At 37.9% G+C, this 10,912-nt stretch overlaps 2 pseudogenes; both read right to left on the minus strand.

Annotated features, from left to right (window-relative positions):
* Positions 1–1,902: 1,902 nt before the first annotated feature.
* Positions 1,903–2,033, minus strand: LOC122910941 (annotated as a pseudogene).
* Positions 2,034–6,375: 4,342 nt separating this feature from the next.
* Positions 6,376–8,293, minus strand: LOC122908585 (annotated as a pseudogene).
* Between the last annotated feature and the right edge of the window lie 2,619 nt (positions 8,294–10,912).

The raw sequence follows: 10,912 nt of genomic DNA on the forward strand, positions 1-10,912 counted from the left end.
CTATAGGCACTACAGTATATAGTAGATCTTTATTCATCTTGCATAACTGAAACTTGTACCCTTTACCTAATAACTTCCTATTTTCCCCTTTTCTGCCTCTGGCAACCATGATTCTATTCTCTGTTTCTGTGAGTAATACTTCTTTTTTTTTTTTTAAGATTTTATTTATTTATTTGATAGAGATCACAAGTAGGCAGAGAGGGAGGCAGAGAGAGAGGAGGAAGCAGGCTCCCCGCCAAGCAGAGCAGAGAGCCCAATGCAGGAGTCTATCCCAGGACCCTGAGATCATAACCTGAGCCTAAGGCAGAGGCTTTAACCCACTGAGCCACCCAGGCGCCCCGTGAGTTATATTTCTTTAGATTTCTCATATAAATGGTATCACATAGTATTTATCCATCTGTGTCTGGTTTATTTCACTCACCATTATGCCATGTAGGTTCATCCACACTGTCACTAGTAACAGGAACTCCTCTTTAAGACTGAATAATTTTCCATTGCATGCATAAACCATATTTTCTCTATCAATTTCATCCATCAGTGGACATCTAGGTTTCTTCTGTGTCTTATCTATTGTGGTAAACACTGCATTGAACATGGGAGTACAGATATATCTTTGAGATCCTGATTTCAAGTCCTTTGAGTATATTTCAGATATGGGCTTGCTGGGTCACATTATTTATGTGTGTGTGTGTGTGTGTGTGTGTGTATGTGTATATATATATATATATATATATTTTTTTTTTTTTTTCCCTGAGGATACGACATACTGTTTTCCATTGTGGCTGCACCAATTTACATTTCCACCAACAGTATACAAGGGTTCTATTCTCTCCACATCCTGGCTAACATTTCTTTCTTTTTTTTTTTTTTTCTTTCCCTTTTTGATAGTAGCCATCTTGTTTGGTGTGCGGTGATATCTAATTGTGCTTTTTTTTTTAAATTTATTTATTTATTTTCAGAAAAAACAGTATTCATTATTTTTTCACCACACCCAGTGCTCCATGCAATCCGTGCCCTCTATAATACCCACCACCTGGTACCCCAACCTCCCACCCCCCCGCCACTTCAAACCCCTCAGATTGTTTTTCAGAGTCCATAGTCTCTCATGATTCACCTCCTCTTCCAATTTACCCCAGCTCCCTTCCTCTCTAACACCCCTTGTCCTCCATGATATTTGTTATGCTCCACAAATAAGTGAAACCATATGATAATTGACTCTCTCTGCTTGACTTATTTCACTCAGCATAATCTTTTCCAGTCCCGTCCATGTTGCTACAAAAGTTGGGTATTCATCCTTTCTGATGGAGCATTTGACAAAATCCAGCATCCGTTCCTGATTAAAACGCTTCAAATTATAGGGATAGAGGGAACATTCCTGAACCTCATCAAATCTATCTATGAAAGACCCACAGCAAATATCCTCAATGGGAAAAAGCTTGCAGCCTTCCCGTTGAGATCAGGAACAAGACAAGGATGCCCACTTTCACCACTCTTGTTCAACATAGTATTAGAAGTCCTAGCAACAGCAATCAGACAACAAAGAGAAATAAAAGGTATCCAAATTGGCAATGAAGAAGTCAAAATCTCTCTCTTCGCAGATGACATGATTCTTTATATGGAAAACCCAAAAGACTCCACCCCCAAACTACTAGAACTCATACAGCAATTCAGCAACGTGGCAGGATAAAAGTCAATGTGCAGAAATCAGTGGCTTTCTTATACACTAACGATGAAAATACAGAAAGGGAAATTAGAGAATCGATTCCATTTACTATAGCACCAAGAACCATAAGATACCTGGGAATAAACCTAACCAAAGAGGTAAAGGATCTGTACTTGAGGAACTACAGGACACTCATGAAAGAAATTGAAGACACAAAAAGATGGAAGACCATTCCATGCTCTTGGATAGGAAGAATAAACATTGTTAAAATGTCTATACTGCCTAGAGCAATATATACTTTTCAATTAGCAATAATCGTGCCTCGGATAAACCTCATTGGCTACGATACTGCCACTAATGCCATTCTGATCAAAATTCCACCGGTATTCTTCAAAGAGCTGGAGCAAATAATCCAAAAATTTGTATGGAATCAGAAGAGACCCTGAATCGCTAAGGAAACGTTGAAAAACAAAAATAAAGCTTGGGGGCATCACATTACCTGATTTCAAGCTTTATTACAAAGCTGTGATCACCAAGACAGCATGGTACTGGCATAAAAACAGATACATAGACCAGTGGAACAGAGTAGAGAGCCCAGATATGGACCCTCAACTCTATGGTCAATTAATCTTCGACAAAACAGGAAAAACTATACAGTGGAAAAAAGACAGTCTCTTCAATAAATGGTGCTGGGAAAACTGGACAGCTATATGTAGAACAATGAAACTCGACCATTCTCTTACACTGTACACAAAGATAAACTCAAAATGGATAAAAGACCTCAACGTGAGACAGGAATCCATCAGAATCCTAGAGGAGAACATAGGCAGTAATCTCTTTGATATCAGCCACAGCAACTTCTTTCAAGATATGTCTCCAAAGGCAAAGGAAACAAAAGCGAAAATAAACTTTTGGGACTTCATCAAAATCAAAAGCTTCTGCACAGCAAAGGAAACAGTCAAGAAAACAAAGAGGCAACCCACGGAATGGGAGAAGATATTTGCAAATGACAGTACAGACAAAAAAGGTTGATATCCAGGATCTATAATGAACTCCTCAAACTCAACACACACAAAACAGACAATCATATCAAAAAATGGGCAGAAGATATGAACAGACACTTCTCCAATGAAGATATACAAATGGCTATCAGACACATGAAAAAATGTTCATCATCACTAGCCCCCAGGGAGATTCAAATTAAAACCACATTGAGATATCACCTCACACCAGTTAGAATGGCCAAAATTAACAAAACAGGAAACGACATGTGTTGGAGAGGATGTGGAGAAAGGGGAACCCTCTTCCACTGTCGGTGGGTATGCAAGTTGGTGCAGCCTCTTTGGAGAACAGTGTGGAGATTCCTCAAGAATTAAAACTAGAGCTTCCCTATGACCCTGCAATTGTACTCCTGGGTATTTACCCCAAAGACACAGATGTCGTGAAAAGAAGGGCCATCTGTACCCCAATGTTTATAGCAGCAATGGCCACGGTCACCAAACTATGGAAAGAGCCAAGATGCTCTTCAACGGACGAATGGATAAGGAAGATGTGGTCCATATACACTATGGAGTATTATGCCTCATTGTGCTTTTGATTTACATCTTCCTTACGAATAGTGATGTTGAACATCTTTTCATGTATGTGTTGGCCATTTGTATGTCCTCTGTGGAGAAATGTCTAATTAGTTTCTCTACTCATTTTTTTTTAAAGATTTTATTTATTTATTTGACAGAGAGAGATCACAAGTAGGCAGAGAGGCAGGCAGAGAGAGAGAGAGGAGGAAGCAGGCTCCCTGCTGAGCAGAGAGCCCGATGTGGGACTCAATCCCGGGACCCCGAGATCATGACCTGAGCCGAAGGCAGCGGCTTAACCCACTGAGCCACCCAGGTGCCTCTCTACTCATTTTTAAATTGGATTTTTCCCTACTGAGTTGTATGTGTCCTTTATATATTTTGGATATAACATCTTATCAGATATATGTTTTGCAAATATTTTCTTCTATTCTATAGGCTGTCTTTTCATTTTGTTGATAATTTCCTTTGCTGTATAGAAGCATTGTAGTTTGATGTGTCCCACTTAAATAATTTGCTTTTGTTCTGTATGGTTTTTGATGTCATATATAAGAAATCATTCCTAAGACTAAGCTCAAGAAGATTTTCCCCTGTTTTTCTCTAGGAGGTTTGTGGTTTCAGTCTAACATTTAAGAACTTAATCAATTTTGACTTAATTTTTGTGTATGATATAGGATAAAGGTCCAACTTCATTCTTTGACATATGGCTCTTCAGTTTTCCCAACATCATTTATTAAAGAGACTGTCCTATCCCTTGATATCAGTGTCCATTGCTAGGCCTAAAATATCTTAGGTTATTTTTAAGTCACCCTTAAAATTCACATTTTAATATTGGAAAATGTAATCTATGTAATATTTTTTCTTATAGATTTCAAAAATATTTAGATAGATCATCATAATTCTAACACTTCTAATAGGCATAATATCTGTAACTTCTTGTAAATGTTCTTTGGAGAATGCTGAGCCATTTACCTCATTCATGGTATTTCTTAGATAATAAGAGATTTAAAGGAGAGAATTTCTCTCTGGAACACTGGAAGAGTTGAGACTGTTCAAGGATATTCGAGTACTGATATTGGTCAAACTTACCACCTCAGATATGGCCTTGCTAGTATTGAATTTGGTCCAAAAATTGGGAAAGCTTGATATAGAGAGTCTCTTAAACATGAAAACCTAACATATTAAAATAAATTCTTTCTCAATGGCAATGTAAGCCCAAGTGTAAAAAAGTAGGATATCCTTATTAACCCTGCCATGATTCTGTGTGAATGGAGAGCCTTAAGCAAGTAAATGCTGGGAACCAGAATGGGGGAAGAGACATTAAAAAACATGTGTCTCTATCATCTAGAAATGTCTTTTTCAATTCTGAACTTTTCCCCAACTTTTTGTTAGAATATTCCAATCCCCCACCTTTCTTTTGCTTTTTGTCCAGTATGAAATTAGTTTTTAAAGTATTTTTCTAAAGTTTCCTTCTCTTTGTTATAATTTGATGAATGTTTCATGTGTGCTTCAAAATAGTATTTGTTCTTTATTTGTTGCACATAGACAACAGTTCTCAAAATGTGGTCAAACTATTTACCACAAAGATGTTACTTGCCTTTTCCACTCTCTCTCATATGATTATACAGTGGAAATTTCTAGAGGTTTGTGGTATGTGATGATAACATCATCACTCTGACAACTAATGGAATGTGAATTTGTACTTTTTTTTTAAATTTTTTTTTTAAGATTTTATTCATTTATTTGACAGACAGAGATCACAAGTAGGCAGAGAGGCAGGCAGAGAGAGAGAGAGAGAGGAGGAAGCAGGCTCCCTGCCAAGCAGGGAGCTCGATGCGGGACTCGATCCCAGGACCCTGAGATCATGACCTGAGCTGAAGGCAGTGGCTTAACCCACTGAGCCACCCAGGCGCCCCGTGCTTTTTTTTTTTTTTTTTTTTTTTACAGTTTCTGTTTTAATTTCTAATTCTGATAAATGTCAGTAGGTAAAACCCATGTAATAAAAAGATCTTTGGAATCTTCATTGAATCTGGCTTCTGTTGTTACATTTTCAGAGGCCTTAAATAGCTGCTCTGTGTCCAATCCAGCTTTTTTTTTTTTTTTTCAAGCTCAAACGCAAGTTTATATGCTGAGTATTTTTAAAGGATTTAAAAAGCATGCTCAGTTAGCATACAGCCTTTTCTCACTTAAATAACAGATGCATTTCTATTTGCTTGTATAAAGGGTTAGAACCTGAATCAACTTACTTATGACTTCAGAAATGTGCTATTTCAGAAATTATTCCATGGAATTTTCTTCACTGCTCCTACCACTGATTCTTCAAATAAGCAAAGTATAGAGGGTCTCATCCCTTGGCAACTGTTTTTGAACACCAGCACGTTAAATTGGAAAGGTAGAAACCTAACGATTCCTAGTACAGTGCCTAGACTTAGTCTTAATTAGTGTTGAGATTTGAATGTACAACAGAAAATCCATCATTCCTTTATCCTTGGGAGAGGGAAGGAAAAAAGGAGAGGTGGGGGATATGGTGCAGTGTTCAAGAGCTGAATAAGAACACTCATAATGCCATCAACCCCACAATGAAGAACCATGGATCGCATCAATTTTATAATTCATATTGGATCAAGAAATTTGGTTCCCCTCTATGTAGATCAATGAATTCAAACCTCATACTCTCCAAACTACGAAGATGAATAATGTCAGATAAACTCCAACTGCAACAGGTATTTCCTCAGAAGACTGAACATCAAAGGGAATCCCTCCTTCCAACATCTTCTGAGATGGTTAAGATCTCACCGAAGCAGAAACCTAACATGTAAATATGCAATCGCTTGGCCAAGTAAGAAACTACAACTGTTATGGGTATTACCTTACATAATCACTATATGTATTACATAGTAAAACCCAGCATTACATATACTTGCACAATTATGCTGTGAATGATGATAATAGTGATGATGCCAGTGAAAAAGGACTATCTTTAGCCCAAAGAGTACTGGGAGGGGAGAAGGGGAGACATGAAAATAAGCAGAAAGCACACAAAGAGATGGGTATTTTCTGACCAGGAAAGGTCACTCTAAACACAGAAATATTAAAAAAAAAAAAAAAAAAAAAAGGTATTCCCTTATTTCCTCTATATGGAAATAATGCAAAACATTTATTTTCTATATCAGACAAGAACACAGCTAAGTAATCCAAGTCTACTGCAGCATTATAAAAATCATCCCTTCATCACAGTGTAAGATTTAAATGCATCTGCACAAGGGTGCACACTATATAAAAGGAGTAAGGTTGTTGCTGCCCTGCCAAGCACTTCCGGTCCCTACCCAGGTCCGACTGCAATACTGGTGGTCCCAATGGTTCTATCAAAATAAATTGTGTTTAAAAAATAAAGTATTTAAAAAGACAAGTCAAAATGCCTCAGAAACCGTATCTCCAACTCAAACTTCATCTATTTTAATGTATTATTTGCCTCCCACTAATAAACCTTTATTTCACTCGTTATAACTGAGCAATGAATCTTCCACACTGAAATATCTTCCTTGCCCAATTAATCCAAAGGAAAAAAACTGAAATGATTAGTAAAGAGAAATGTAGGGACTAACACACCCTTTTAATATGTTTTTAAATATTTTTAAGGTTTAAAAAGTGTTTAAAGTTTGTAGTTCCTAGTAGGAAAACATTATCTGAATGAATACCCTAATGGCAAACCATTGTAGAATGTTTCAGTTGCACGGGGAGCAGAGGGGTAGGGACTCTCTTCACAGCACCCCAGCTTTCTTCATGAGAAGGTCGGAGGTACACTGGTTTGTATTATTGCGACATCCATTAGGTGATCGAAGTTGCTTTTCCTTCAGCAAGGGCTTTCTTTGTCAGAAGGGCATTATGCTTGACCTCCAAATTTGGCTGACAATTTACTGATGAGATTCATAACCTTTGGGTTATGAATATTTTGACATATTCGCTGGGTTCTGGGCCACATCCTGGAAGGCCACCATAACTTCTGGATCCTGCATGGCTGCAAGAACTTCTGGATCACTAAGAATTTCATTGATCCCAGGCATTCCGGCCATTCCAGGCATCCTCCCTGCCATTCCAGGCATTCCTCCCGGAAAATTACCAGGCATTCCCCCAGGAAAGCCACCTGGGAAAGAGCCATACTGAGCTCCTGATTGTCGTCTGGCTTCTTCCTCCCTCTGGGCTCTCTCGTGTTCTTCCCGAGCCTTCTTAACCCTTTCTATTCTTTCTTTGATCTCTCGCTCTTCACGTTTTCGCTCATATTTTCTCCGATGTTCAGCAATTTTCTGGGCCCTCGGCTGAACTTCTTTCAGCATCGCACTAGCATCTTCATCATAATCCAGTTTGCAAGCAAGGGCAAGATCATGCGCTGCTTCTTCCCAATGGCCCAGAAGTCTATGTGCTTCCCCGCGCCACTTATAAGGCTGAGCTTAATCAGGATTTATTTCAATAGCTCTGTCACAGTCTCGAATGGCAGCATTTGGCTTCTGTAATTTGATGAAGACACTGGCTCTCTTGGCATACAGAATGGCCAAGCGAGGATTTAGTTTGATGGCATCTGTGAACAAGTCAATGGCTTTCTGTAGTTCACCATCATTTAGGGCATCAATGGCAGCCACTTTTTTATCATTTGCCTGATCCATCATTTCCTCGGTTATCTCTGCATTTTCATCTCCCATTTCTTGAGGGGCATCGGTATCTGGTTCAATCACACCTTCATTGTCAATTTCTAGATCACTCTCCTCACTTGATGGTTCATCTGTCTTTATGTTTTCCTCCGCCTTCTTACTATCTGGTTTTTCTTCCTTGATACTGTCTTCTGATTTAGTTTTATGAGTGGCAGGTGGTATTTTCCCCCCCATGCTCTCCACCCACTCCCGCAGGAAACGCATTTCCTCGGTGTGCAGAACGCTCGGATCCTGCTTACACATTTTCACGAAAGCCCGAAGCTCGCTCACTTTGCGGGGGTCCATGGTCCAGAGGCAGTGGCAGGCGGCAGGCGCGGCTGGGGTTGCGACCCGATTCCAGGCGCGGGTACTAGCTCCTGTTTGTTTTTTTTTTTAAAGATTTTATTTATTTACTTGACAGACAGGGATCACAAGCAGGCAGAGAGACAGGCAGAGAGAGAGGGGGAAGCAGGCTCCCTGCAAATCCCAGGAATCTGGGATCGGGACCTGAGCCAAAGGCAGAGGCTTTAACCCACTGAGACACCTGGGTGCCCTTGTCCAATCCAGGTTTTATGGTGCTATTAAGCAGGAAAGACAGGATGCATTGTAGTTAGTCAATATTACCTGGACCTGGAACCTTTGTAGTTTTTTTTATTCTATTCTTTTTTATGATATACTGAATATTGTATATGTTCATATATGTGAACATTATGAATCATGCATCATGTAATGTGTTTAATCAGGATAAATTATAGGTATAGATAGGTTAAATATTTGTCATTTGTGAGCAATTATACTTTGATAATTTTTTTAAACACTTGCCATATTTACTTCCAATCTTTTAAAAAATTATAAACTATTTCAAACATAGGAAAATACAGAGAATAATATAATATGTATAATATAATAATATGTAGATACATATATATTGAGGAGGCTAAGAGCCTTCATTCTAGATCCAGGCTACCTGGCTCTGTAGTGTGACATCAAAGAAGTTAGTTAACCTCTCTGTTCCTCTGTGATTTTTTTTCCTCCTTATCTTCTGAGATAAGATTAGATCAACTTACAGAAATAGGGAGATATGACCTATCAGTATACTCACATCTGAAGTATGATGAGGACATCACAATGCAGGATAAACATACTTAGAGAATTTCTATCTTTTATATATTCCACTGTGTGTGTGTGTGTGTGTGTGTGTGTGTGTGTGTTGCATTTTCTTTCTTCATTCATTCTTCAACAGACACTTTGGTAGTTTCCATGTCTTGGCTTTGTGAATAATGCTGCAATGAATATGAGGGAGAAAACAGCTTTTTGAGATGGAGATTTCATTTCTTTTGGCATATACTCAGGAGAGGAATTTCTGGGTCATATGGCAGTTTTATTTTTAATATTTTGAGGAATGTTTATAGCATTCATTAGTGGCTATGCCAACTTAGAGTTCCTTTTCCCCACATCCTCACCAGCATTCCTTTTAATTTGTCTTTTTTATTATAGCCATTCTAACAGGCGTGAAGTAATAATCTCATTGTGGTTTTGATTTCATTTCCCTGATCATTACTGATATTGAACTTTTAATGTACTAGTTGTTAGGTTGCATATCTTCTTTTGAAAAATGTATATCCAGGTCCTCTGAACATATTTAAACATTTAACTACATAAGATACAGGTTAAGTCATTCCGTTCACTACAATAACATTCCTGTTAGCTTGTGTAGTTACTAACATTCTTAGAAATATGGTGATTGTCTTTAAACACTCGTCTGTATGCTTTACGGAATCATCACATCCATTCACTGAAATATCACTTTTTTAAGCATGTTAAGTAAGAAGCACACTTAGAAATATATGCAGTAAGAAGCACATCTGTGAACTGATACAACACTGTTCTCTAGTGCTGAGCATGAAACCTCTTAGACTCAGAATCATCTCTTCCATGAGGTTTAACAATCCTCTATGTCCATTCCAAAACAGTCACGTTCATTCAATCAAGTTCCATTCCAATCAAGTTACGGTACTTACCAAGCAAGTAGTAGCCCCATTATTTTTTCTCTTTAAAAATTTCTTCGTGTTTTCTTCTCAGTCCTTTCACCTATTTCTCCCACTTCTACTACCACCTGATTCTGGCAACCATCAGTCTGTTTTCTGTATCTCTTAGCTTGGTTTTCTGTTTGTTTATGTTTGTTTGTTTGCTTTAGATTCCACAAAAAAGAGATCACATGGTATTTGTCTCTCTATGTCTGACTTACTTCACTTACCATAATCCCCTTGAGGTCTGTCCTGGTTGCTGGGCATGGCAGGGTTTCATTCTTTTTATGGCTGAATAATATTGTCTGGTACACATATATACCACAGTTTCTTTATTCATTCCTTCATTCACTGATGTTTGGTAGAATTTACCAGTGAAGCCATCTTGTCCTGGACCTCTGTGTTTTGGGAGGTTTTGAGTACTGTTTCAATATCCTTTCGTGTAATTGGTCTGTTTAGATTTTCTATTTCACCGTGTTTCGATCTTGGTAAGTTGTGTGTTTCTAGGTATTTACCCATTTCTTCTTGGTTGTTTAAATTGTTGGCATATAATTGTTCACGATAGTCTTTTATGACCCTTTGTATTTCTGTGCTATCAGTTGTAAAGTCTTGTCTTTCATTTCTAATTTTAAGTCCTCTCTCTTTTTTTCTTGCTGAGTCTAGCTAAAGACTTGTTAATTTTATTTATCTTTCAAAGAACCAGCTCTTAGTTTCATTGATCTTTTCTATTATTTTTTGTAGTTTCTTTTCCATTTATTTCCACACCGATCTTTGTTATTTCTCTCCTTATACTAACATTGGGATGAATTTGTTCTTCTTTTTCCAATTCTTGAGGTGTAAACTTACATTGTTTATTTGAGTTCTCTATTATTCCTGAATGTAGACATTTATTGCTGTGAAATTCCCTCTTTGAACTGTTTTGCTACATCCGATAAGTTTTTGGTATGTTTTATATTTTTTTCA

This window comes from Neovison vison, chromosome 6, assembly GCF_020171115.1.
Source record: "Neovison vison isolate M4711 chromosome 6, ASM_NN_V1, whole genome shotgun sequence".
Classification (NCBI taxonomy): Eukaryota; Metazoa; Chordata; class Mammalia; order Carnivora; family Mustelidae; genus Neogale; species Neogale vison.